Genomic DNA, 25666 nt, shown 5'->3' with positions numbered 1-25666 from the left:
GCCCGGCTAATTTTTTTTATTTTTAGTAGAAATGAGGTTTCAGTGTTGGCCAGGCTGGTCTCAAACTCCTGACCTCAGGTAATCTGCCCTCACTGGCCTCCCAAAGCACTGGGATCACTGCACATGACCAAGGAGACACACTCTACCCAGGCTGAGTCTTCAAGACTTCCTGGAGGCAGCCACAGGCAAGCTGCCGCCTGAAGGGTTAACCATGCCTTGCATCAGGTAATAAAATGCTAAACGGTGACTTAGAGGGAGCGGCCCAGGCAAAGGCCTGGCATCCAGGAATGGCATCGGAATGACATTCCTGAAATTTAGGCAGACTCTGGGAATCCGCCCTTGGAGAGCCTAGACTGAGAACTTCGGAGTCAGGGTGGCTGCAGGAGGGCAGGCAGGGGGGCCAGGACAACGGGATGGGCTCAGCCAGGTCACAAAGGCCTTTAATGCTAGGTCAGGAGCCACTGGGAGCCTCCCGGGAAATCTTGAGACAGGGAAGGGATAGGTTTGTACTCAGAGCCACTGCTGACAGAGGGTTGGGCTGTATCCGTGCGTATCCCAGAGGAGAGGCGGTCCTGAACTGTCATCTGAGAGGAAGTGCTTGCCTCCAGTTACACTAATACCACCGGTCCTTAAAGGGACCGTGGGTAGCCTCTGTCCCCCACCAGGGTCCCTTCTCTGTGCCACCCCATCCAGCCCAGAGGGCTAATGGAAGACGTGGGCTCTGAAGGGGCTCTCTGTGGCTTCTTGCTTCACTAGGTGGACAGGTATCAAGATGGTGACTTGAGGCCAGGCGCAGTGGCTCAGGCCTCAGTAACTCTAGCACTTTAGGAGGCCAAGGCAGGAGGATCACTTGAGGCCAGGATCACTTGAGACCAGCCTGGCCAACACAGAGAGAACCCGCCTCTAGTAAAAATACAAAAATTAGCTGGGCGTGGTGGTGTGCACCTGTAATCCCAGCTGCTTGGGAGGCTGAGGCAGGACAATCACTTGAACCCAATAGGCAGAGGTTGCAGTGAGCTGAGATTGTGCCACTGTACTCCAGCATGGGTGACAGAGTGAGATTCTGTCTCAAAAAAAAAAAAAAAAATTAGCTGGGTGAGGGCTGGGCGCAGTGACTTATGCCTATAATCCTAGCACTTTGGGAGGCCGAGGCAGGGCGCAGGAGTTCAAGACTAACATGGCAAAACCCCATCTCTACTAAAAATACAAAAAGTAGTTGGGCGTGGTGGCATGTGCCTTTAGTCCCAGCTACTTGGGAGAGGTTGACACAGGACAAGCTCTTGAACCCAGGAGGTAGAGGTTGCAGTGAGCTGAGATTGTGCCACTGCACTCCAGCCTGAGTGACAGTGAGACTCTGTTCAAAAAAAAAAAAAAAAAAAAGATGGTGACTTGATTTCCCAGGAGACTCCAGCTACCTGAGCCACACGCAGGACAGAAGCAGGCTTGCTGCCTATCTCAACCCACTGCCCCCAGCTCCTCTGAGAACTGAGCAGGACTGCAGGCCTGAGTAGGTTCAGATGGAGGGCTGGAGGCCGGACACGGTGGATTGTGCCTGTCATTCCAACACTTCAAGAGGCTAAGGCTCAAGGATGGCTTGAGGCCAGGAGTTCAAGAGCCCATCTCTATGGGGGAAAAATTTTTTTTAAATTACCTGGGCCAGGCACAGTGGCTCCTGCCTATAATCCCAGCACCTTGGGAATTTTTTTTTTAATTTTTTTTTTTCTTTTTTTATTTTTTGAGATGCAGTTTCGCTCTTGTTACCCAGGCTGGAGTGCAATGACGCAATCTTGGCTCACCGCAACCTCCGCCTCCTGGGTTCAGGTGATTCTCCTGCCTCAGCCTCCTAAGTAGCTGGGATTACAGGCACGCGCAACCATGCCTAGCTAATTTTTTTTTCTATTTTTAGTAGAGACAGAGTTTCACCATGTTGACCAGGATGGTCTCGATCTCTTGACCTCGTGATCCACCCGCCTCAGCCTCCCAAAGTGCTGGGATTACAGGCCTGAGCCACCGCGCCCGGCCAAAAAAAATTTTTTTCCTAAAATACGATTCAGTTCCAATGCAAGATTTTTTTTTTTTTTTTTAATTTTAGTAGAGCTGGGCACCTTGGCTTACGCCTGTAACCCCAGCACTTTGGGTGGCCGAGGCAGGTGAATCACTTGAGGTCAGGAGTACGAGACCAGCCTGACCAACATGGTGAAACCCCGTCTCTACTAAAACAATACAAAATTAGCCAGGTATGGTGGCGCATGCCTATAATCCCAGCTACTTTGGGAGGCTGAGGCAGGAGAATCGCTTGAACCCGAGAGGTGGAGGTTGCAGTGAGCTGAGATCACACTATTGTGCTCCAGCCTGGGCAACAAAAGAGAAACTCTGTCTTAAAAAAGAAAAAATTAGGCAGGCATGGTAGTGCACAGCTTTAATCCCAGCTACTCAGAAAGCTGAGGTGCGAGGATCACTTGAGCCGGGGAGGTCAAAACTGCATTGAACCTTGATCATGCCACTGCACCAAGCAAGACCCTGTCTCAAAAAAAATAAAATAAAATAAAAAATAAAATTGTCCATGGCTGGGCACAGTGGCTCACACCTATAATCCCGGCACTTCGGGAGGCTGAGTTGGGCAAATTATTTGAGGTCAGGAGTTCGAGACCAGTCTGACCAACATGGTAAAACCCCATCTCTACTAAAACACAAAAAAATTAGCTGTGAGCCGTAGTGCGTGCCTGTAGTCCCAGCTACTCAGGAGGTTGAAGCAGGAGAATCACTTGAACCTGGGAGGCGGAGGTTGCGGTGAGCCAAGATAGTGCCAGTGCACTCCAGCCTAATGACAGAGCAAGACTCTTATCTTAAACGATTGCCCCAAAAGTTCTGAGAAAGATGAGGCAGGAGAGTCCCCTAACTGAGCCCAGGGACAATCGGTAGGACCTGCTAGAGGTAGTGTCTGGTAAAGACAATCATGAAGAGCTGGGAGGAATTTGGGAGGCTGAAGGGAGGGCATTACTGGTAAGGGAGTGGCATTTGCCAAGGTCCATTTGCTCGGGAGCACAGTGCCAGGTCTGTGGGAGCACTGACAGGATTCAAAGCTGAGCGTCGGATTCGCAGGCTAGAAGAAGAACCTGGCTGCTGAGTGGGGAGGCAGCCACCATGATTCAATCAAGAAATGGAAAAGTGGGCACAGGAGGGATAGTCTTGGGAAAGATGGATGCAATCACATGGCCTAGTGAGGAGTGAGTGTCGAGAGGGTGTGAGATGGAGTCAGAGATTCTCAGAATTTTGTCCCTGAAGACTGGGCGGAGGGTGGGATCCGGGCCAAGAAGCTAAGGAAGGAAGAAAGCAGGCTCTGTGGGAGATGACTTCAGCCCTGACGTGTCTGGGCAGCGTGCAGCCGGGAGGTGTTGGGTAAGCAGGTTTGGCTTTGGAGGGATAATGACTGAGAGCAGCTTCAATCTGGCAACTGACAGCATGGAGGAGGGGGGCGGATGGTGGGAGAGGATCCAGGACGGGCATAATTTAGGGAGAAAAGGGAGAAACAGCAGCACAAGTTAGAGAAAACGGGAGAGGAGGGGAACCAGGAGGTCATGGTTCTGGGAAGGACGGATGGACGAGGGGAGAAGATGCTACTAGAGGGTCCCAGATTTGTGCTCGGAGGAATTGACCACTTGGGATTGGCCATGGGAGTCTGTGACTGGTGACCAAAGCTGGAGGCCAGAGGAGTAGGATGGGGACAGAGAGGTGGCAGTGGAGGATGGAATGGAACCATGAAGGCAAATCCTGGTTTCTGAGAATTCTGAGGCTATGGCTGAAGAGCTGCGTGTCTCTAGGCCCATATCTGTATAGAATACTCAGTGCCACAGAGCTGGGGTCAGATTTCTGCCCGGCCATTTGCCAACTATGCGACCCTAGGTAGGTAATCCAGCATCTCTCCAAGACTTGGTTTTTTTTTTTTTTTTTTTTTTTTTTTTTTTTTTTTGAGACGGAGTTTCGCTCTTGTTACCCAGGCTGGAGTGCAATGGCGCGATCTTGGCTCACCGCAACCTCCGCCTCCTGGGCTCAGGCAATTCTCCTGCCTCAGCCTCCTAAGTAGCTGGGATTACAGGCACGCACCACCATGCCCAGCTAACTTTTTTTTTGTATTTTTAGTAGAGACGGGGTTTCACCTTGTTGACCAGGATGGTCTCGATCTCTCGACCTCGTGATCCACCCGCCTCGGCCTCCCAAAGTGCTGGGATTACAGGCTTGAGCCACCGCGCCCGGCCAGACTTGGTTTGTTCATTTGTGAAATGAGAATGGTGACTGGGTATAGTGACTCACACCTGTTATCCCCGTACTTTGGGAGGCTCAGGCAGGTGGATCATTTGAGGTCAGGACTTTGAGACAAGCCTGGCCAATATGGTGAAATACTGTCTCTACTAAAAAATGCAAAAATGGCCGGGCACAGTGGCTCACACCTGTAATCCCAGCACTTTGGGAGGCTGAGGCGGGTGGATCACAAGGCCAGCCTGGCCAACATAGTGCAACCTCATCTCTACTAAAAATACAAAAAAATTAGCCGGGTGTGATGGTGGGCACCTGTAATTCCAGCCACTCGGGATGCTGAGGCAGGAGAATCGCTTGCACCCAGGAAGCGGAGGTTGCAGTGAACCAAGATTGCGCCATTGCACTCCAGCCTGTACAACAAGAGGGAAATTGTGTCTGGAAAAAAAAATGCAAAAATTAGCCAGGTGTGGTGGTGCATGCTTATAATCCCAGTTGCTTGGGAGGCTGAGGCAGTAGGGATTGCTTGAACCTGGGAGGTGGAGGTTGCAGTAAGCCGAAATCACACCACTGCACTCCACAAGAGCCTGGGTGACTGAGCAGGACTCTGTCTCAAAAAAAAAAAAAAAAAAAAAAAAAAAAAAAAAAAAAAAAAAATGATGGTAACAGTATCTTCCTCAATGTGTGGCTGCTATTTCCGAAGCAGGGAGGTAAGGGCTTGTCCCTGGGTGTCTGATGGGTGATACCTGGGATGGTACCAATACTATTTGTCACTATTGCCTTAGGGTAATCCTCGTGTGGGTGTGGGCAAAAGCTCCCTCTCCCACAGAACAGTCTGGCCTTGCAGCTGCTTGAATTTGCCTCCATGTACACCATCACCAGGGGGCAGCACAGGGACCCAGCCCACAGCTGGTGGGAGAAGTAGGGGCAGATGTTAGAGCAGGTTGAGTGAAGGAAGGATGCCATCAGGACATAAACCAGATTCCACAATTATTTCCACCCTGGAAAGTGGGCAGGGACATCATTAAAGGGTCTGATCTTTTTTTTTTCTTTTTTTTTTTTTTTTTTTCCGATACGGAGTTTCGCTCTTGTTACCCAGGCTGGAGTGCAATGGCGCGTCTCGGCTCACCGCAACCTCCGCCTCCTGGGTTCAGGCAATTCTCCTGCCTCAGCCTCCTGAGTAGCTGGGATTACAGGCATGCGCCACCATGTCCAGCTAATTTTTGTATTTTTAGTAGAGACAGGGTTTCACCATGTTGACCAGGATGGTCTCGATCTCGACCTCATGATCCACCCGTCTCAGCCTCCCAAAGTGCTGGGATTACAGGCGTGAGCCACCGCGCCCAGCCTAAGGGTCTGATCTTGATTGAGAATTCGTTTCTTGGCCCTATGTGGTGGCTCATGCCTGTAATCCCAGCACTTTGGAAGGCCAAGGTGGGCAGATTGCTTGAGCTCAAGAGTTCAAGACAAGGCTGGGCGCAGTGGCTCATGCCTATAATCCCAGCACTTTGGGAGGCTGAGGCAGGCAGATGGCCTGAGGTCAAGAGTGCAAGACCAGCATGGCTAACATGGTGAAACCCTGTCTCTACTAAAAATACAAGTTGGGCACTGTGGTGCACACCTGTAGTCCCAGCTACACAGGATGCTGAGGCAGGAGAATCGCTTTAACCCTGGAGGTGGGGGTTTCAGTAAGCCGAGATCACACCACTGTACTCCAGCCTGCTTGACAGAGTGAGACTCTGTCTAAAAAAAAAAGGGGGAACTGACCGGGCATGGTGGCTCATGCCTGTAATCGAAGCATTTTGGAGGCCAAGGTGGGCGGATCACCTGAGGTCGGGATTTCAAGACCAGCCTGACCAACATGGTGAAACCCCATCTTAAAAAAAAAAAAAAAAGTGGGGTGTTCAAGACCAGCCTGGGCAACATGGCAAAAACCCATCTCTACTAAAAATACAAAAATTAGTCAGCAGTGGTGCTGTGTACCTGTAGTCCCAGCTACTCTGAGGGCTGAGGTGGGATGAGGTGGGAGGATCACTTGAACCCAGGAGGTCAAGGCTGCAGTGAGCCATGATCATGCCAGTGCACTCCAGCCTGGGCGACAGAGCAAGACCCTGTTTTTTGTTTTTGTTTTTTGTTTTGAGATGGAGTCTTGCTCTGTCGTCCAGGCTGGAGTGCAGTGGCACCATCTCGGCTCACTACAACCTCTGCCTCCCAGGTTGAAGTGATTCTCCTGCCTCAGCCTCCTGAGTAGCTGGGATTACAGGCAACTGCCACCATGCCTGGCTAATTTTTGTATTTTTTTAAATAGAGATGGGGTTTCACCATGTTGGCCAGGATGGTCTCAATCTCCTGACCTCATGATCCACCTGTCTTGGTCTCCCAAAGGGCTAGGATTACAAGATAACTCTACTAAAAATACAAAAAAATTTAGCCAGGCATGGCGGCGCACACCTGTAGTCCCAATTACTCAGGAAGCTGAGGCAGAAGAATCAATCGCTTGAACCCAGGAGGTGGATGTTGCAGTGAGCCAAGATTGTGCCATTGCACTGTCACCTGGGGGACAAGGTGAGACTCCATCTCAGAAAAAAAAGAGAGAGAATTGGTTTCTTAAGTAGTGAGGTGGGGATGGGGGGCTCATCCTCCACCAAAAATGCCCCCTCGGAGCCCCTGTCTCTGTGTCAACCACACCTTCAGTGGAAACCTTTTTATTTTCCTGTACTATAATTTTCTATTTAAAAAGTCACCCTTCATACATACATACACTGCAATATGTTTCGGCTTTTTTTCTTTCTTTTTTTTTTTTTTTTTTGAAACAGAGTCTCTGTCATCTGTCATCCAGGCTGGATGTGCAGTGGTGCGATCTCAGCTCACTGCAACCTCTGCCTTGATCTTGGCCCAAGCAATTCTCATGCCTCAGCCTTCCGAGTAGTTAGGACTACGGGCGTGAGCCATCACGCCAGCTAATTTCTGCATTATTAGTGGAGACAGGATTTCGCCATGTTGCCCAAGCTAATCTCTATCTCCTGACCTCAAATGATCCACCCACCTTAGCTTTCCCAAGTGCTGCGATTACAGATGTAAGTCACTGCACCCAGCCTGATTCAGCCTTAAAAAGGAAAGATGTAACATACTGTCACATGGGTGTACCTTGAGGACATTATGCTAAGTGCAATAAGCCAGTCACAAAAGGACAAATACTGCTTGATTCCATTATATGATGCCCCTAGTGTCACCAGATTCATGGTGAAAGTAGAATGGTGGGTGCCAGAGGAGAGGGAACAGGGAATTGTTGATGATTAGGCATGGCGTTTCAGTTTGGCAACATGAAGGAATCCAGTTGATGGATGGTGGTTATAATTGCACCATCGTGAATTATGTAATGCCACTGAACTGTATAATTATACACAATTAATGGTAAATGTTAGGAGTATTTTGTCACAATTTTTAAAAAGATTTAGTAAGTCAGCCAGGCACAGTGGCTCACGCCTGTAATCCCATCACTTTGGGAGGCTGAGGTGGGCAGATCACCTGAGACCAGGAGTTCAAGACCAGCCTGGCCAACATGGCAAAACCCCGTCTCTACTAAAAATACAAAAAAAAAAATTAGCTGGGCATGGTGGCGGGCATCTGCAATCCCAGCCACATTGGGAGGCTGAGGCAGGAGAATTTGTTGAAGAAAAAAAGGAACCCAGTTTTTTTTTTTCTTCTTTTTGAGACAGAGTCTTGGTCTGTCAGACAGGCTGGAATGCAGTGGTATGATCAGGACTCCCTGTAGCCTCAACTTCCCGATCTCAAGTGATCCTCCTGCCTCAGCCCCTGGAGTAGCTAGGACTACAGGCATAAGCCAACACACCCAGATAGTTTTTGTTTTTTTTAAAATTTTAGTAGAGACAGGGCGGGGGAGGTGGAGGTTGCAGTGAGCCAAGATCACGACATTGCACTCTAGCCTGGGCAACAAAACTCTGTCTCAAAAAAAAAAAAATTTTTTTTAATAAGTCACCCTTAAACCCACTCCTTATAAAAAATCAATGACAGCCAAGCATGGTGGCTTATGTCTTTAATCCCAGCACTTTGGGAAGCCAAAGTGGGAGGATCCCTTGAGGTCAGGAGTTGAAGACCAGCCTGGCCAACATGGTGAAACCCTATCTCTACTAAAAATACAAAAATTACCTGGGGGTAGTGGTGTGTGTCTGTAATCTCAGCTACTAGGGAGGCTGAGGCAGGAGAATTGCTTGAACCCCTAGGGCGAAGGTTGAATTGGGCAGATATTGCACCATTGCACTCCAGCCTGGGCAACAGAGTGAGAACTTCATCTCCAAAAAAAAATCGGTGAAGGCCAGGCATGATGGGTCATACCTGTAATCCCAGTAGTTTGGGAGGCTGAGGCAGCCAGATTGCTTGGGTCCAAGAGTCTGAGAACAGCTTGGCAACACGGGGAAACCCCATCTCTTAAAAAATTAAAACAGTAGCCAGGCATGGTGGTACATACCTGTAGTCCCAGCTACCTGGGGGGCTGAGCTCGGAGGATCACTTGAGCCGGGGAGGCGGAGGCTGCAGTGAACTATGATCAGTAAAACACAAGACAAGTTCACTGGCTCCCACCCCAGCCCCCACCAGTTCCCTTGTATAACAACTCACGTGAATGTGACCTATTCCCTTACAGCCTCCTCCTCTTTTTTTGTTTTTTCTTTTTTTGAAACAGATTCTCAGTTTGTCACCCGGGCTGGAGTTCAATGGTACAATCCTGGCTCACTGTAAACTCTGCCTTCTGGGTTCAAGCGATTCTCCTGCCTCATCCTCCTGAGTAGCTGAAATTACAGGCACCCACCACCGCCCCCAGCTAATATTTTGTATATTTAGTAGAGATGGGGTTTTACCATGTTAGCCAGGCTGATCTCAAACTCCTGACCTTAGGTGATATGCCCACCTCCTCGGCCTCCCAAAGTGCTAGGATTACAGACGTGAGTCACCAGGTTTGGCCTTTTTTGTATTTTGAGACAGGGTCTCACTCTGTCAGAGAGGCTGGAATGTGTGGCATAATCAGGAGTCACTGTGGTCTCAACCTCCCAAGCTCATAGGATCCTCCTGCCTCAGCCTCTAGAGTAGCTGGGACTACAGGCACACACCAACATGCCCAGCTAGTTTTTTTCTTTTTCTTTTAGTAGAGACAAGGTATCACTATGTTGCCCAGGCTGGCCTCGAACTCCTGAGTTCAAGCAATCTTCCCGCCTCAGCCTCTCAAAGTGCTGGAGTTACAGGTGTGAGCCACTGCATCTGGCCTTGCAGCTTTCTTCTGTGTTTCTGTGCATATGTGTAGCCATAGGGAAGAAATCAAACTCCTTTGGTGTTCTTTCTTATTTTTCAAATATTTCATCTGCCCCATTCTCTTTCCTTTCTCCTTCTAGTACTTCCATTGCATGCAAATTAGATTTTTATTTTTTTATTTTTTTTTTTTTTGGGCAGAATCTTGCCCTCTTGCCTGAGCTAGAGTGCAGCGGTACAATCTCAACTCGCTCTGGCCTCTGCCTCCTGGGTTCAAGTGATTCTTCCTACTCAGCCTCCCAAGTAGCTAGGACTACAGGCACATGCCACCATGCCCAGCTAAGTTTTATATTTTTGTTAGAGACAGGGTTTCACCGTGTTGGCCAGGCTGGTCTTGAACTCCTGGCCTCAAGCAATCTGCCCACTTCAGCCTCCTAAAATGCTGGGATTACAGGCATGAGCCGTCATGCCTGGCCATAAGTTAGACCTGTTGGCATCATCCAGAAAATACCAAGGCTGTGGATACTTTCTAAATTGAGGTAAAATATACATTCAAGGTGTTATGCAATTATTGCCACTATCCTTTTTTTGTTTTGTTTTGTTTTGTTTTGTTTTTTTGAGATAGAGTCTCACTCTGGCTGGAGTGCAGTGGCATGATCTTGGCTCACTGCAGCCTCTGACTCCTGGGTTCAAGGATTCTCCTGCCTCAGCCTCCTGAGTAGCTGGGACTACAGGCATGCACCACCATGTCCGGCTAATTTTTTTGTACTTATTAGTAGAGATGGCATTTCACCATGCTGGCCAGGCTGGTCTCAATCTCCTGAATGCGTGATCCACCCGCCTTAGCCTCCCAAAGTGCTGGGATTATAGGCGTGAGCCACCACACCCAGCCTACCACTATCTGTTTTTACTTAAACTTTTTTCTTCTCTGTTTTTCAGTTTGAATATTTGCTATCAATCTGTCTTTAAACTTGTTAACACTTCTTTCTATCATCTCCAATCTGCTATCAAGCCCACACAGTGAATTTTTAAATTTCAGATAACATAGTTTTCAGTTTTAGAATTTCCGTTTGTTTTTTCTTTTGTTTTTTTGTTTTTGAGACAGGTTCTCACTCTGTCGCCCAGGCTGGAGTGCAGTGGCACAATCACAGCTCACTGCAGCCTCAACCTCTTGGGCTCAAGTGATCCTCCTGCCTCAGACCCCCCAAGTAGCTGGGACTACAAGTTTATGCCACCATGGTCAGCCAATTTTTATATTTTTTGTAGAGACAGTGTTTCACCATATTGCCCAGGCTGGTCTTGAACTCCTGATCTCAAGTGATCCACCCACCTTGGCCTCCCAAAGTGCTGAGATTCCAGACATAATAGCTGCCTCAAAGACCTTTCTGCTAATTCCAACATCTGGGTCACCCCAGGGCCAGTCTCTTTTAACTTCCTTCTTTCCTGAGCATGGGTCATGTTTTCCTATTTCTTCAGATGTCAAGTAATTTTGGATTGTGTTCTGCACACTGTGAAAGATAGGTTATGGAGTCTCTAGATTCTGTTTTCCTTTGAAGAGCATTGACTTTTTTAAAATTTAACTATTTTTTTTATCAGGCAGTTAACCCGGCTGTACTTAGACTCCAAAGTCTGTTTCTCCTGTGGTGGGCAGCAGAGGAAATCTTGGCTCCGTTCCTTTAGCTTCAGCAGGGCTAGTTGGAGTACATCCAGTACACATGAGCCAAGGGTCACCAAGAAATGTACACAGACTTTTAATGTAGAATGTGGGGCTTTACATCTCTGGCTCTGTTCTTTTTTTAGAGACAGTCTCGCTTGCTCCCCCAGGTGGGAGTGGAGTGGTGCAATCATATCTCCTGGGCTCAAAGAATTCTCCCGTAGAGTAGCAGGGACTAAGGGGTCAGCAAGAGATGTACACAGACTTTTAATGTAGAATGGGGGGCTTTGCATCTCTGGTGCTTTTCTTTTGTTTCCTTTCCTTTATTAGTTTTAGAGACAGTCTCACTTGCTCCCCCAGGCTGGAATGGAGTGGTGCAATCATAGCTCCTGGGCTCAAAAGATCCTCCTACCTCAGTCTCCTGAGTAGCTGGGAATACAGCTATGTACCACCTCACCTAGCTTTTTCTTTTTTTTTTTTTTTTTTTTTTTGGTAGAGACAGGGTTTTACTATGTTGCCGAAGCTGATCTCAAACTCCTGGCCTCAAATAATGCTCCTGCCTCAGCCTCCCAAAGCAGTGGAATTATAGACATGACCCACCACAACCAGCCCTGTCCTCTTATTATTATTATTTTATTTATTTATTTATTTATTTTGGACACAGAGTTTTGCTTTTGTTGCCCAGGCTGGAGTGCAATGGCGGGATCTTGGCTCACTGCAACCTCTGCCTCCTGGGTTCAAGCAATTCTCCTACCTCAGCCTCCTGAGTAGCTGGGATTACAGGCATGCACCACCATGCCCAGCTAATTTTGTATTTTTAGTAGAGACAGGGTTTCTCCACATTGGTCAGGCTGATCTTGAACTCCTGAACTCAGGTAATCCACCTGCCTCAGCCTCCCAAAGTGCTGGGATTACAGGCGTGAGTGAATGTGCCTGGCCCAGGTAGTTGTTTTTTCTATGTGGCTCAGTGTTTACTGTTGTTATCTATGAAAGAGCTGGCCTGATGTGGCTGACTCCACCATTGTCAGAAGCAGAGCTCTTGTGGTTTTCCATTACATAAATTAGGTATCAAGCCATTAGTGTGTCTCTGCACTTGGCTTTTATTTTTTTAACTCCATAATCCTCCTGTCACTGAACATAGCTCTTCCTTCACCTCATACCTCCTTGAGTAATTTTTAAAATTAAATAATTTTAAAATTGTGATCAAATACATGTAACATAAAATTTACCATCTTAACCATTTTTAAGTGCACATGTCAGTATTGTTAAATACGGTCACATTGCTCCACAGCCAGTCTTCAAAACTTTTCCTTTTTATTTTATTTTGCAAGAAAGGCTCTCCCTTTGATTTTTAATTTTTTATTTATTTATTTATTTTTTTTTTAAAGAAATAGAGCAAGGCCAGGTGTGGTGGTTCACGCCTTTAACCCCAGCCCTTTGGGAGACCAAACTAGGTAGATCGCTTGATTCCAAGAGTTCAAGACCAGCCTGGGTGACATAGCAAAACCCTGTCTCTACAAACAAATAACAAAAAAACAAAGCAAATCAAAAATTAGTCGGGCATGGTGGCACATGCCTGTAGTCCCAGCTGCTCGGGAGGCTGAAGTGGAAGGATCACTTGAGCCTGGAAGGTAAATGTTGCAGTTAGATAGCACCACTGCACTCCAGCCTGGGCAACAGAGACCTCATCTCAAAATAAAGAGAATCACCCCCTGTCTTCAAGGCCGGAGTATAGCAGTGCGATCGTAGCTCACTGCAGCTTCCACCTCCTGGGCTCAAGCGATCCTTCTGAGTAGCTGGACCATGGACATGAGCCACAGCCCCCAGCTTCCAGAACCTTTACATTTTCCAAAACTGAAACTGTGTACTTCACCTATTCAACTCTAACTCCTGTTCCCCTTCCCCTTTCCCTGGCACCCACCATTCTACTTTCTTTTTTTCTTTTTGGAGATGGAGTCTTGCTCTATCCCCCAGGCTGGAGTGCAGTGGCATGATCTTGGCTCAGTGCAACCTCTGCTTCCTGGGTTCAAGCGATTCCCCTGCCTCAGCCTCTCAAGTAGCTGGGATTACAGGCATGTGCCACCATGTCCGGCTAATTTTTGTATTTTTAGTAGAGATGAAGTTTTGCCATGTTGGTCAGACCGGTCTCACACTCCTGACTTCAGGTGATCTGCCTGCCTCAGCCTCCCAAAATTCTGGGATTACAGGTGTGAGCCACTGTGCCCAACTGTATTTTTGCTTTTTTCTTCCATCTTTTTCCTGTTTTAAAACTTCTAGTTCAGGCCAGGCGCGGTGGCTCAAGCCTGTAATCCCCGCACTTTGGGAGGCCGAGGCGGGTGGATCACGAGGTCGAGAGATCGAGACCATCCTGGTCAACATGGTGAAACCCCGTCTCTACTAAAAATACAAAAAACTAGCTGGGCATGGTGGCGCGTGCCTGTAATCCCAGCTACTTAGGAGGCTGAGGCAGGAGAATTGCCTGAGCCTAGGAGGCGGAGGTTGCGGTGAGCTGAGATCGCGCCATTGCACTCCAGCCTGGGCAACAAGAGCGAAACTCCGTCTCAAAAAAAAAAAAAAAAAAAAAAAAAAAAATTCTAGTTCAGGCCAGACAATGAGATTATAGGCTCATGCCTATAATCCCAGCACTTTGGAAGGCCAAGGCAGGTAGATGACCTGAGCTCAGGAGTTCAAGACCAGCCTGGCCAACATGGAGAAACCCCATCAAAAGTTAACTAACTAATTAAAAAATAAAACTTCTAGGCTAGGTGTAGTGGCTCATGCCTATAATCCCAGCACTTTGGGAGGCCAAGGTGGGCGGATCATGAGATCAGGAGTTTGAGACCAGCCTGACCAACATGGAGAAACCCCATCTCTACTAAAAATACAAAATTAGCTGGCGTGGTGGCGCAAATCTGTAGTCCCAGCTACTCAGGAGGCTGAGGCAGGAGAATCACTTGAACCTGTGAGGTAGAGGTTGCAGTGAGCCAAGATCGCACCACTGTACTCCAGCCTGGGTGACAGAGCTAGACTCTATCTCAAAAATAAAAAAAATAAAAATAAAAAGGAAAAGAAATCTGTTTATTTCTTAGCTTGCAAGTCACCTTGCTGTCAATTCTCTCAGTTATCTGCTGCAGGAACATAGATATGATTGTAGATAAAGATTCTGTTACCTTGGACCTGGTAAAAGCTGCCGGACTAGGTATATCTTGCCCAGCCTCCTGTTCATTACCTTGATTGACAGCACGATTTCATCGGTGTGTACATATGTCAAAATGTGTTGGATTTGCTGGGTGCTGTGGCTCACACCTGTAATCCCAGCACTTTGGGAGGTGGAGGCGGGCAGATAACCTGAGGTCAGGAGTTCAAGGTCAGCCTGGCCAATGTGGCAAAACCTCATTTCCACTAAAAATACACAAAACATCTGCCAGGTGTGGTGGTACATGCCTGTGATCCAAGCTACTCAGGAGGCTAAGGCAGGAGGATTGCTTGAACCCGGGACGTGGAGGTTGCAGTGAGCCGAGATCGTGCCATTGCACTTAAGCCTGGGCAATAGAGACTCCATCTCGAAAAAAAGAAAAAAGTGTTGGATCTGACACTTTAAACACGTGCGGCTTCTTGCCTGTTGATTACATCTCAATAATGCTGGGGTTTTTTGGTTTTGATTTGTTTTGTTTTTTTTGAGACGAAGTCTCACTTTGTTATCCAGGCTGGAGTGTAGTGGCATGATCTCGGCTCACTGCAACCTCCGCCTCCCATGTTCAAGTGATAGTCCTGCCTCAGCCTCCAGAGTAGCTGGGACTACAGGCGCCTGCCACCATGCCTAATTTTTTTCTATTTTTAGTAGAGACGGGGTTTCACCATATTGGCCAGGCTGGTCTCAAACTCCTGACCTTGTGATCCACCTGTCTGGGCTGTCTGCCTCGGCCTCCCAAAGTTCTGGGATTATAGGCATGAGCCACTGCACCCAGCCAATGCCAGGGTTTTTTAACCATAAGAAGCCCAGTGGGCTCCTCTCACATCCCACATGTATACTGAATCCTGTCCCTGTGTGAATAACAATCAGATGCTAATCCCCCACCATCAGCCCGCCCCATTACTCCACCTTTAGGGCTGGGGACTGCTCATTTTTCCCCTCCAACCCCCAGAGACCAGATCTTCTCTTTTCCCTCAGTCTTTGAAGCCTCCCTAGTGGACCTCTCCCGCTTCCTCTGGGATGCTGGGGTCCCTGGCGGTCTCACCCTAGCCTGACCATCACTAACTGGGGAGAGACCTAGAGGCAGACTTGAGCACTCCAAGTTCCAGGGAGCTAGGGCTGGCTCAGAAAACAGACCCACAGGCAGGGAGGGGATCGGCTGGGGAGGGGGCTCTGCCTAGCATAGGAAGAGGAGGGGGGGGGGGCTCTTAAACAGGGAATTTAATCTGATGCAGGATTTAAAAGGCAAGTGGGAACCGGCCAGGTGGAGGAAAAAGGGCACTGATGGAAGGGCTTGGGGCTGGTCTTGGGAATTGTAGCATCTGAGTGGCATGGGGCTGAGATAACCGGAGTTTGAACAGAGCTTCAGAAGAGAGAGAGATGATTCCAGAAGGGTGAGAAGGTGAAGGCCCCTCTTTATTTACTTCCCATAGCCAGCACCAGGCCAGAGTTGGGCAAGTACCTGCTGGGGACCCTCATGGTCCAGTACTGGTTGTAGGTTTTGAGGCTGTTGATGGGGGAGGCGGTTGCCAAGGAATGGTTCCAAGAAGGTGCCATAGGGGAGGAGGCAGGGGACACCCAGAGGACGTGGCCCAGCTCACTGAGCCTCCTGAGCTGCCGGGGGCGTAGCCGTTAAGACATGCGGCTGGGTGTGGTGGCTCATGTCTGTAATCCCAGCACTTTGGGAAGCCATGGTGAGAGGATGGCTCAAGACCAAGAGTGCAAGATCACACTGGGCGACATACCAAGACCCTATCTCTATAAAAATAATAACAAGTAGCTGGGTGTGGTGGCACATGCCTGTAGTCCCAGCTGCTTGGAAGGGTGAGGCAAGAGGATCATTCAAGTCCAGGAGTTCAAGGCTGTGGTGAGCTGTGATGGTGCCACTGCACTCCAGCCTGGGCAACAGAATGAGACCCTATCTCTTTAAGAAAGAAAAATTGCAGCCAGACACAGTGGCTTACTCCTATAATCCCAGAACTTTGGTAGGCCGAGGCAGGCAGATCACCTGAGGTCAGGAGTTCGAAACCAGCCTGGTCAGCATGATGAAACCCCGTCTCTACTAAAAATACAAAAATTATCTGGGCATGATGGCAGATGCCTGTAATCCTAGTTCTTCAGGTGGCTGAGGCAGGAGAATCACTCGAACCCGGGAGGCAGAGGTTGCAGTCAGCCAAGATCACACCACTGCACTCCAGCTTGGGCAAAAAGAGCAAAACTCCATCTCAAAAAAAAAAAAAAAAAAAAAGAAAGAAAGAAAAATTGCATGCTGAGCTCCTAGTACCCTGAAAGCTTAGAGGGCAAGTAGAAGCAGGAGCTTCCTTTCTGGGAAAACTTTAAACAGCAGAGGCAGTCCTGGGGAGGCCTCCACAGGGTCCTGTGAATCCTGAGCCCACTGTGAAGGCAGAGCAGCCCCCTCGTCACCCAAGGAAACTTCTAGCCTTGACACTCTCACTTGCTGGCTGAGTGACCTGTGACCTGCATCCAGTTACTTCTTCCTTTGAGCCTTGGGCTTCCCAGTTCCTAAGTTTCTTTCACAGGAATGTTCGTGGAGATCAATGCCTGTTAATTGGGGGGTTCTTTTTCTAGAGAGTTTGACCACCTGAACTAACATCCTTGCACCCTTCCACCTGTCCCTCTGTCTATTCTACTCATTCATTCATCTAGCAAACATTTAGTTGGCACCTAATGTGTCCAGCCCTGTCTGAGGTGCTGAGGATACAGCAGTGACTCAAAAACATTCTTTGCATTCATGGGACTTATGCCTTGGGGTAAAGAAGACACCCCAGTGAAACAGATCAACCGGGACAAGAGGGCTGAAGGAACTACACAAGATCAGGAGACACAATACAGTGGCCTCTTTGGTGGTAGTCTGGGAAGGCTTCTTGGAGGAGGTGACATTTGAGCTGAGATGAGAATGGTGAGACAGTGAGACATGTATGTAACTGTCTGGGATGCAAACATGGTACACGTGCGCTTGGTGAGTTGGAAGCCCAGCAAGCAGCAGTTGCTGTGGATTAAGCTGGGGAGGCAGAGGTGGGAAGGCAGCAGGGCCAGAATGCGGAGGGCAGGAATGTGTCCAGAAATAAGGGGCTCAGGTAAGGTGAAACCCTAGACTTGGGGTCCATTTGGGGTCTTTGCGGGGAGTGGTACCTCAATTGGCTGCATCTCTGGTCGCTAGCACCCTGTGGGACCCCTGTTCAGAGAGGCCCAGAGTGGAAGAGACAGGGCCATCTGGAAGGGACAGCCAGGGCCCCGCACAGAAGCAGGCTGTGGTTATCTACAAAGCCTCCTTCCCTTACAGCACATCACGTGTTCCCGCCTGAGCCTCTGGCCGCAGGAGTCAGGTGACCCCAGGCAGCAGGCCAGGCTTCGGGGGCGGGTGACTGAGTGAATGTATGCAAGTGTGTGTGTGTTTTCATCTCTGGGAGGCCCAGACATCTGGGGCCTGAATTTCCTTTTTCACAACCCTGGACACGTCCTTCATTTCCAGCTAGACTGAAAGCAAAAACAAAACCAACCTGTGTAGCTCTGATCTGCTGAGCAGTGCAAGGGTCCTTCCGGGTTCAGGGCAGCCCGTGGGGATCCTGCTCACTCAGAGCCCTGGAGAGGGGCCAGGGATCCTCCGCTCCTCACCCCCCCAACCCACCTCCCATGTCAGTACAAAGCCCTGTGTCTCTCTGTTTCCCCCAATACGGCGCTATTTTTAGCCACTAAGAAGGATTATCAGTTCGGTTCCCAGGTGGCAGGGGCCGAGCTGGGAGTGGGGCCAGGGAGGCTTCAAACAGCAGCCAGGCTTGGGGGCGGGTGGGGTGAGGGGAGAATAGAGACTCGGGCTGGTCACGCCGGCCCTGCCACCCACGAGTTGGCTCCACAGATGACCCCGAGCGGCTCTTGTCCAGCCCGGCCCAAACACATCACTGCAGCTTTAAGGGAAGGGGGCAGGGGCAAGGAAAGCTTCCAGCAGCCTGAGGCACCTCAGATGCTGGGAACCGTCCTAAGGGCTTGGAAGAACCATCTAGAAGCCTCCACAGGCCAGCACCTCTCCTTTCCAGACCACTGCCCATCCTGCCCCAGCCTCCTGTCTATGGTAACCATTACGGCCATTAAGTTGTTTTTTGGGTTTTTTTTGTTTTGTTTTTTTCCAAAACATGTTGCTCTGTTACCCAGGCTGGAGTACAGTGGCGTGATCACAGCTCACTGCAGCCTCAAACTCCTGGGCTCAAGGATCCTCTCACCTCAGCCTCCTGAGTAGCTGGGATTGTGGGTGTGCACCACTATACCCACTTAATTCTTCTTAAGTTTTTTGTCGAGATGGGATCTCAGTATGTTGCCCTGACTGGTCTCGAACTCCTGGCCTCAAGCAGTCCTCCCCGCTTAGCCTCTCAAAGTGCTGGGTGTGAGCCACCGCACCCAGTACTCTAAATTAACTAAGTGCTCGCCCGACTCCAGTTACCATTCCCAACCTCTCCATGGGGGAGAGGGACTATTGTTCCATTTTACAGATGAAACTGAGGCACAGAGAGGCCAGGTTACGTGGCTGGTAAATGGGTGAGGCAGGAATCCGATCTGTTGTGATATCTGCATGGAGTGTTTATAAACTGCCTGCCTCCTAAGCCTGGTAGAGCAAAGAGGGCATCTAGCTGTACCCATTTTTCAGATGGAACAACTGACGCCTATGAAGACGGAGGATGACAGGGAGTGAACAGAAAAGCTAGGATCCAAAAGAGAAAAGCTAGAAATTGAGGAACACATCCTTCAGCCTCATTTCCTCCCTTCCCTGAGGAGGAGAAGCTGAGCCTTGCTGGCCCAGGGCACCTGGTTATAGCCATACCTGAGCCCCTGTCCTATGGCAGCCTCTGCCTCAGTGCCCCAGGTGCAGGGTCTCTGGGCTGCTTAACCACCCTTCAGGGAGGGCACCTGCCCCACCAACAGGTGAAGACGTTGAGGCTGCCATGGCTTTGAAGCATTGCAGCCAGGACTCTGGCCAGTCTGCTGGGCTCCAGACGCTACACTCAAACTACACTATTTCTTATGCTTTAAGAGAGAGAAGAGGGAAGGGAACAGACATAGATTAGTGAGAGGGTAGGTCCTCTGGGGCCAGACCTCTGCAGTCAGGGCACATCAGTCCGAAGCCTCCTTGGAGAGCTCCCTGGTTTAGAAAGTGCAGGGTTAGAAAGTGCTGAATCAGGCAGAGAAGAGTAGAGGTTACAACTGGTTATGCTGCCTTCTTCAACTCTCCCTGTAAAAACATTGCTTGGCCAGCTCCTGACATCACAGTGAGCAAGACAGGGTTGGGGAAAGTGCTTTAACAGGATCCAAAGCAGGTCAACGAGGGGCTGCATTCAGGAAGAGGTGATAACTGAGCTGGATTTCGAAGGATGCATAGGAGTTTTCCAAACAGAGAAAGAAAGTGTGTAAGCCCTTCAGGGCAGAGGTGTTGCTTGTTTTCCCCACTATTCTGTGTCTTCAGCACCCAGCATGGTGCAGTAAATACTAAATGAGTATTCTAGGCAGAGGCCAGTATTTGTAAAGGCTAGGATGTGTGAAACTATATTGTCTGATGGGGGCAGAGTATCAGCCAGTGAACTGGTGGCCCTGAAGCTGGGCACATCAGCAGAGGCCTGAGATTGTGAGAAGCCATTGTTCCTGTGGTTCTCCCTCATCCCCTAAGCTCATCATGACTTGAATGCACCAAGATGTACAAGGGATGCATTTAAAACCCTTGGGTGAGGAGAAAACATGGAGCTGGGGGTCTGGATTCCTGGGACACCTAGGCCCCCTTCTATCTGCACCCAGGGGTCTGTCAAATAGGTAGCAGGGTCTTTAAGAGAAGGCTGCACCAGTGACTTGGGAGGCTGAGGTGGGAGGATGGCTTGAACCCAAAAGTTTGAGGCTGCAGTGAGCTATGATCGGGCCACTGCACTCCCGTCTGGGTGACAAAGTGAGACCCTGTCTCTTAAAAAAAAAAAAAAAAAAAAAATAGCGGATTTCAGATACCCTGCAGTGTCATGGCTCTGGCTGTGAAGCTGAGTACAGTTGGGGCCAGGAGTGCCAAGTTGGCCATGTGTCCTTGAGCCCCATGGGTGCACAGGATCAAGCCAACCTTGTCTGCTAGTAAAAATGGTTTTGTTTTCTAGAGAAATCAACCACCTGGGCTGAAGTCCCCACATCCACCCAGCTGTTTATGTTTCTACTCTGTTTCGGATATCTGGGCCTCATTGTGGGTCTAGACTATCCGTTCTCCCACACCCTTGACTGCTTGTTGGGCCGCTGACTTCTAGTGTTCCTCCCCAACCAAAGTATCCAATGCTAGCAGCTGCTCTTAATGCTTCACTGATGCCTAAACGTGAGGTGCCCCATGGCATGGTATTCTGACTGCCCTTCATGTGTACCCCCTTGCTTTGTTTTTGTTTTTTTTTCTCCCCAAAACAGGGTCTTGTTGACCCCTTGCTGATCAATAGAGGACTCTATCTATCTTCATGGATTTCAGCAGCAAGCACTCATTGACAAGTCCTACCCAGGCCCCACTCACCTCTTCCACATGCCCACAGGAACATTTTAGCTGTGCGCCTCCCCTGCCCACTTGCATTGTCTGACACCTAGCCTGACTCCCGTCCTGAAGTCAGCTCACCCATTCTGGTTCTTCCATTTCTTCGGATTGGAAGGCTGACAGTTTCAGTATCCAAGTGGGGTGAGGCTGAAGATGGAATTAAATTTGTTAATCAGCTGACCTTGAGATGGGAGATTATCTGCGTAAACCCAGTGTCATCACAAGGGTCCTAAAATGATGAAGACGGAGGCAGGAGAGACTTTGTCAGAATGATGAGGTGGGAGAAACACCCAACTAGCCACTGCTGGTTCTGAAGATGGAGAAAGGGACCAGGAACTGGGAGATGCAGGCGGCCTCTAAAGCCAGAAAAGGCAGGAAAGAGCTGGGTGTGGTGGCTGGAGCTGGTTGTCCGAGCTACTCAGGAGGCTGAGGCAGGATGATGGCTTGTGCCCAGGAAATCAAGGCTGCAGTGAGCTGTGATTGTGCATTCCAGCCTGGATGACAGAGTGAGATTGCCTTCCTGCAGAAAATCTAGTCTGTTAGCAATTTTCTAGTATTTAATACATCATGATGTACAGTAGATATCTTGGACTTACTCCTGCTAACTGAAATTTCAAATCCTTTGACCAATATTTTGCCAATTTCCTCTCCCAACCCTTCTCTTCTCTGGCTCCTTTTTGAAAGGCATTTGGCTCTTGCGGGGAGCGGGGGCAGGGGGGACCCACCTCCAACATGTCTCTGGAATCTTTCCCCTTATCTCTGTCATCCCACCTGGACACGCTAGAGCACCCCCTTCTGGCCTACAAAATGCTATGCCCTGCATGGCAATGAACACCCTAAGGATCCCTGCATTATTCAAAATAAAACCAAGGGCTTTATTTATAGAACCCCCACATTCCCCAGATGGGAGTGTAAAATGGTGCAGTCTCACCCTGGAAAGCAGTTTGCCCACCTTGGCCTCTCAAAGTGCTAGGATTACAGGGGTGAGCCACCATACCCAGCTGCCCACCCCCACCCAGGCTAGTCTTGAACTCTTGGCTTCAAGGAATCCTCCTGCCCCAGCCTCCCAAAGTGCTGGGATTACAGGCATGAGCCACTGTATCCTATTTTTTATTTTATTTATATTTTTTATTTACTCTGTTTCTGGAAACAGGTTTTACTCTGTCATTCAGGCTGGAGTGCGATGGCATGATCATAGCTCACTGCAGCCTCTGCCTCCCGGGTTCAAGAGATTCTCCTGCCTCAGCCTCCTGAGTAGCTGGGATTGCAGGTGCCTGCCAACATGCCTGGCTAATTTTTGTATTTTTAGTAGAGACAAGGTTTCACCATGTTAGCCAGGCTGGTTTCAAACTCCTGACCTCAAGTAATCCACCCACCTTGGCCTCCCAAAGTGCTGGGATTACAGGCATGAGCCACTGCACCCAGCCTATTTTTATTTTGTAACATCGCAAGGTTGTCATGACAAAACCAAGCTATGATGACCAAAACAAATGTGGGGTAGGGGTGCAGGGCAAGGTGGCTCACACCTATAATCACAGCAATTTGGGAGGCTGAGGTGGGAGGATCCCTTGAGCGCATGAGGTTGAGGCTGCAGTGAGGTATGATTGCACCACCACACTCCAGCTCGGGCCACAGAATGAGACCCTGTCAAAAAAAGAATGGAATGGAATAGATGTTACCTTCGGATGACGGAACAGGGGCGGAGGTTGATTGGGAAGAGGCAAGAGATAAGTTTCTAGAGGGAATATTTGTGGTAGGAGACTGGATTAGCCAGGTACATGGCTTTGTCCAAACTCAGTGACTGTGCCCTGAAGAGGTGTGCAGGCCAGGCGCAGTGGCTCACACCTGTAATCCCAACACTTTGGGAGGCCAAGGCAGGAGGACTGCTTGAGCCAGGAGTTTGAGACCAGCCTGGGCAACATAGAAAAATATTTTAAATTAGCCAGTCACGGTGGTGTGTGCCTGTTGGTCCTGGCTACTTGGGGGCTGACATGAAAAGACCATTTGAGTCCAGGAGGTCAAGGCTGCAGGCAGCCATGGTCATTGAACTCCAGCCTGGGTGACAGAGTGAGACCCTGTCAAAAAAAAAAAAAAAAAAAAAAAAAAAAAAAAAAAAAAAAACATGCATTTCACTCACCGGGGTAAATTTTACCTTGAAAGAAAAACCTCTTAAGCAAATATTGACCCTAGTTAATGATCTGTGTGCTGACATGTTTAGGATGATATGGCTTGAGGTCCGCTGCCTGCATTGCAACACTTCAGGAATAACCAGATAGACCAATGGGTGGATAGAGGGATGGACAGGCAGATGCAGGAGCAGATGAGTGATGAAATAAATAGAATGGAATGCAAAGGGGAGAATCTAGTGTTGAGAATACAGGTATTCACTGTAAAAATCTTTCAACTCTTTTTTTTTTTGAGATGGTGTTTTGCTGCATCACCAGGCTGGAGTGCAGTGGGGTGATCTCGGCTCACTGTAACCTCCGCCTCCCAGGTTCAAATGATTCCTCTGCCTCAGCCTCCCGAGTAGCTGGGACTACAGGAAAGCACCACCATGCCTGGCCATTTTTTTTTTGTATTTTAGTAGAGACGGGGTTTCACCATGTTGGCCAGGATGGTCTCGATCGTCTGACCCCGTGATCCCCCCACCTCAGCCTCCCAAAGTGCTGGGATTAAAAGTGTGAGCCACCGCACCCAGCCCTTTCAACTTTTCTGTAGGTTTGAAATGTTTATTGTAAAACGCTGGGGGAAGGCCAGGCACAGAGGCTCACACCTATAATGCCAGCACTTTGGGAGACTGAGGCAGGTGGATCACTTGAGGTCAGGAGTTCAAGACCAGCCTGGGCAACATGGTGAAACCCTGTCTCTACTAAAAATACAAAAAAATTAGCCAGGTATGGTGGCACATATCTGTAATCCCAGCTACTCAGGAGGCTGAGGCATGAGAATTGCTTGAACCCACAAGGCGGAGGTTGCAATGAGCTGAGATCACGCCACTGCACTCTAGGCTGGTTGACAGAGAGACTCCATCTCAAAATAAAGTGTTGGTAGAAATAATCCAGATTCCTCCCTGTGGCCCCCACACCTTGTATGCCCTGTGCTGTCCCTCATCACCTCCCTGGCCTCCCTTCCTCCCTCTCTCCCCCTTGCTCACTCTGCACCAGCCACAGGAGCCTCTTTGCTGTTCCTCCAACACATCAGGCATGGTCCTGCCTCAGGGCCTTTGCACTTGCTGTATATTTATCTAGAAAGCCTCTCCCCCAGCCCCACCTCCTTGTGTGCAAACTGGCAACTGTCTCATCTTTTTTGTTTTTCCCAAAAATAGGGTCTTGCTGTGTCCCCCAGGCTGGAGTGCAGTGGTGTGATCATAGCTCCCTGCAGCCTCAAACTCCTGGGTTCAAGCCATCCTCTCACCTCAGCCTCCTGAGTAGCTAGAACTACAGATAAATGCCACCACACCTGATTACTTTTAAATTTTTTTTTAGAGACAGGGTCTTGCTATGTTGCCCAAGCTAGTTTTGAACTCCTGGGCTCAAGCGACCCACCTGCCTCAGCCTCATAAAGTGTTGGGATTACAGGCGTGAGCCACTGTGCCTCACCCAACCTCATCTTTTTTGTTTTGTTTTGTTTTTCAGACGGAGTCTCACTCTGTTTCCCAGTGTAGTGGCACAATCTCAACTCACTGCAGCCTCAGCCTCCCAGGTTCAAGTGATTCTCCTGCCTCAGCCTCCCAAGTAGCTGGGGTTACAGGTGCATGCAACCACACCCCACTAATTATTTTTATATTTTTAGTAGAGAAGGGGTTTCACCATGTTGGCTAGGCTGGTCTCGAACTACTAATCTAAGGTGACCCACCTGCCCTCCCAAAGTGCTGGGATTACAGGTGTGAACCACTGCCCCTGGCCTAACCTCCTCATCTTTAAGACCCAGCTCAGATGGCACTCCTTAGAGAGCCTCTCTTTGATCTCATTTAAAATCATGCCACTCTGTTTTCTACCTGGCCCTGTTACACTTCGGTATCTCATTCATGTATGAATCTGTTTACCTGTTTGTTGGCTACCCTCTCTATTGGTCTACGAGGTGGACAGGAATGTATTGGCTTTTCTCCCCTGCTGTGGCACCAAGGCCCAGCCCTGACCTGGCATGTACAAGTCAATTGCAGAACATCTCTTTGCCTGGATGGATGATGGACAGACAGACGGATGGATGCAAGGATAGATGGATAAATGGATGGATGGAAGGGAAAATGGATAGAAGCGTAGCTGGAAGAATAGATGGATGGAAGGATGGGTGGGTGGAAGGACACACAGGTGAATGATGGGTGAACAGATGCATGGATGATGGGTGGATGGATGAATGGGTAGGTGGATAGTTGATGGCTGGATGGACAGATGTTTGGATGGGTGGACAGATGGATGGATGATGGGTAGATGGACAGATTTTTGGATGGGTGGATAGATGCTGGGTGGGTGGAGAGATGTTTGGGTGGGTGGACGGATGGATAAATGGGTAGGCGGATGGATGATGGGTAGATGGATACATGGGTGGGCAGATGGATGATGGATGGAAGATGGGTGGATGGATGAATGGGTGGGTGGATAGGTGGATGATAGATGATGGGTGGATGATGGATGATGGGTGGATGGATAATGGGTAGGCAGACAGATGTTTGGATGGGTAGATGGAAGGATGGATGATGGGTAGATAGACAGGGGGATAGGTGGACAGAGGAATGAGTGAATGAACAAAC

The 25666-nt window shown here is 49.1% G+C and overlaps 1 protein-coding gene across 4 annotated transcripts in view; it reads left to right on the top strand.

The window, feature by feature from the left end:
* CERS4 (ceramide synthase 4) overlaps positions 1-25666 on the top strand; it is a 50284-nt gene that overhangs the window by 10310 nt on the left and 14308 nt on the right. The window contains exon 2 of one of the 4 annotated variants that reach the window (XM_074384692.1): positions 24552-24666. The exons of the other annotated variants lie outside the window; for them this stretch is intronic. The gene's annotated coding sequence lies outside the window, so the exon portion shown is untranslated. The remainder of the gene's footprint in view (positions 1-24551; positions 24667-25666) is intronic. 4 annotated transcript variants of the gene reach the window in all.

This window comes from Saimiri boliviensis, chromosome 14 (genome assembly GCF_048565385.1).
Source record: "Saimiri boliviensis isolate mSaiBol1 chromosome 14, mSaiBol1.pri, whole genome shotgun sequence".
In the NCBI taxonomy this organism is placed as follows: Eukaryota; Metazoa; Chordata; class Mammalia; order Primates; family Cebidae; genus Saimiri; species Saimiri boliviensis.
The sequence above is the reverse complement of the archived record's forward strand: the minus strand, read 5'-3'. Positions and strand labels throughout refer to the sequence as shown.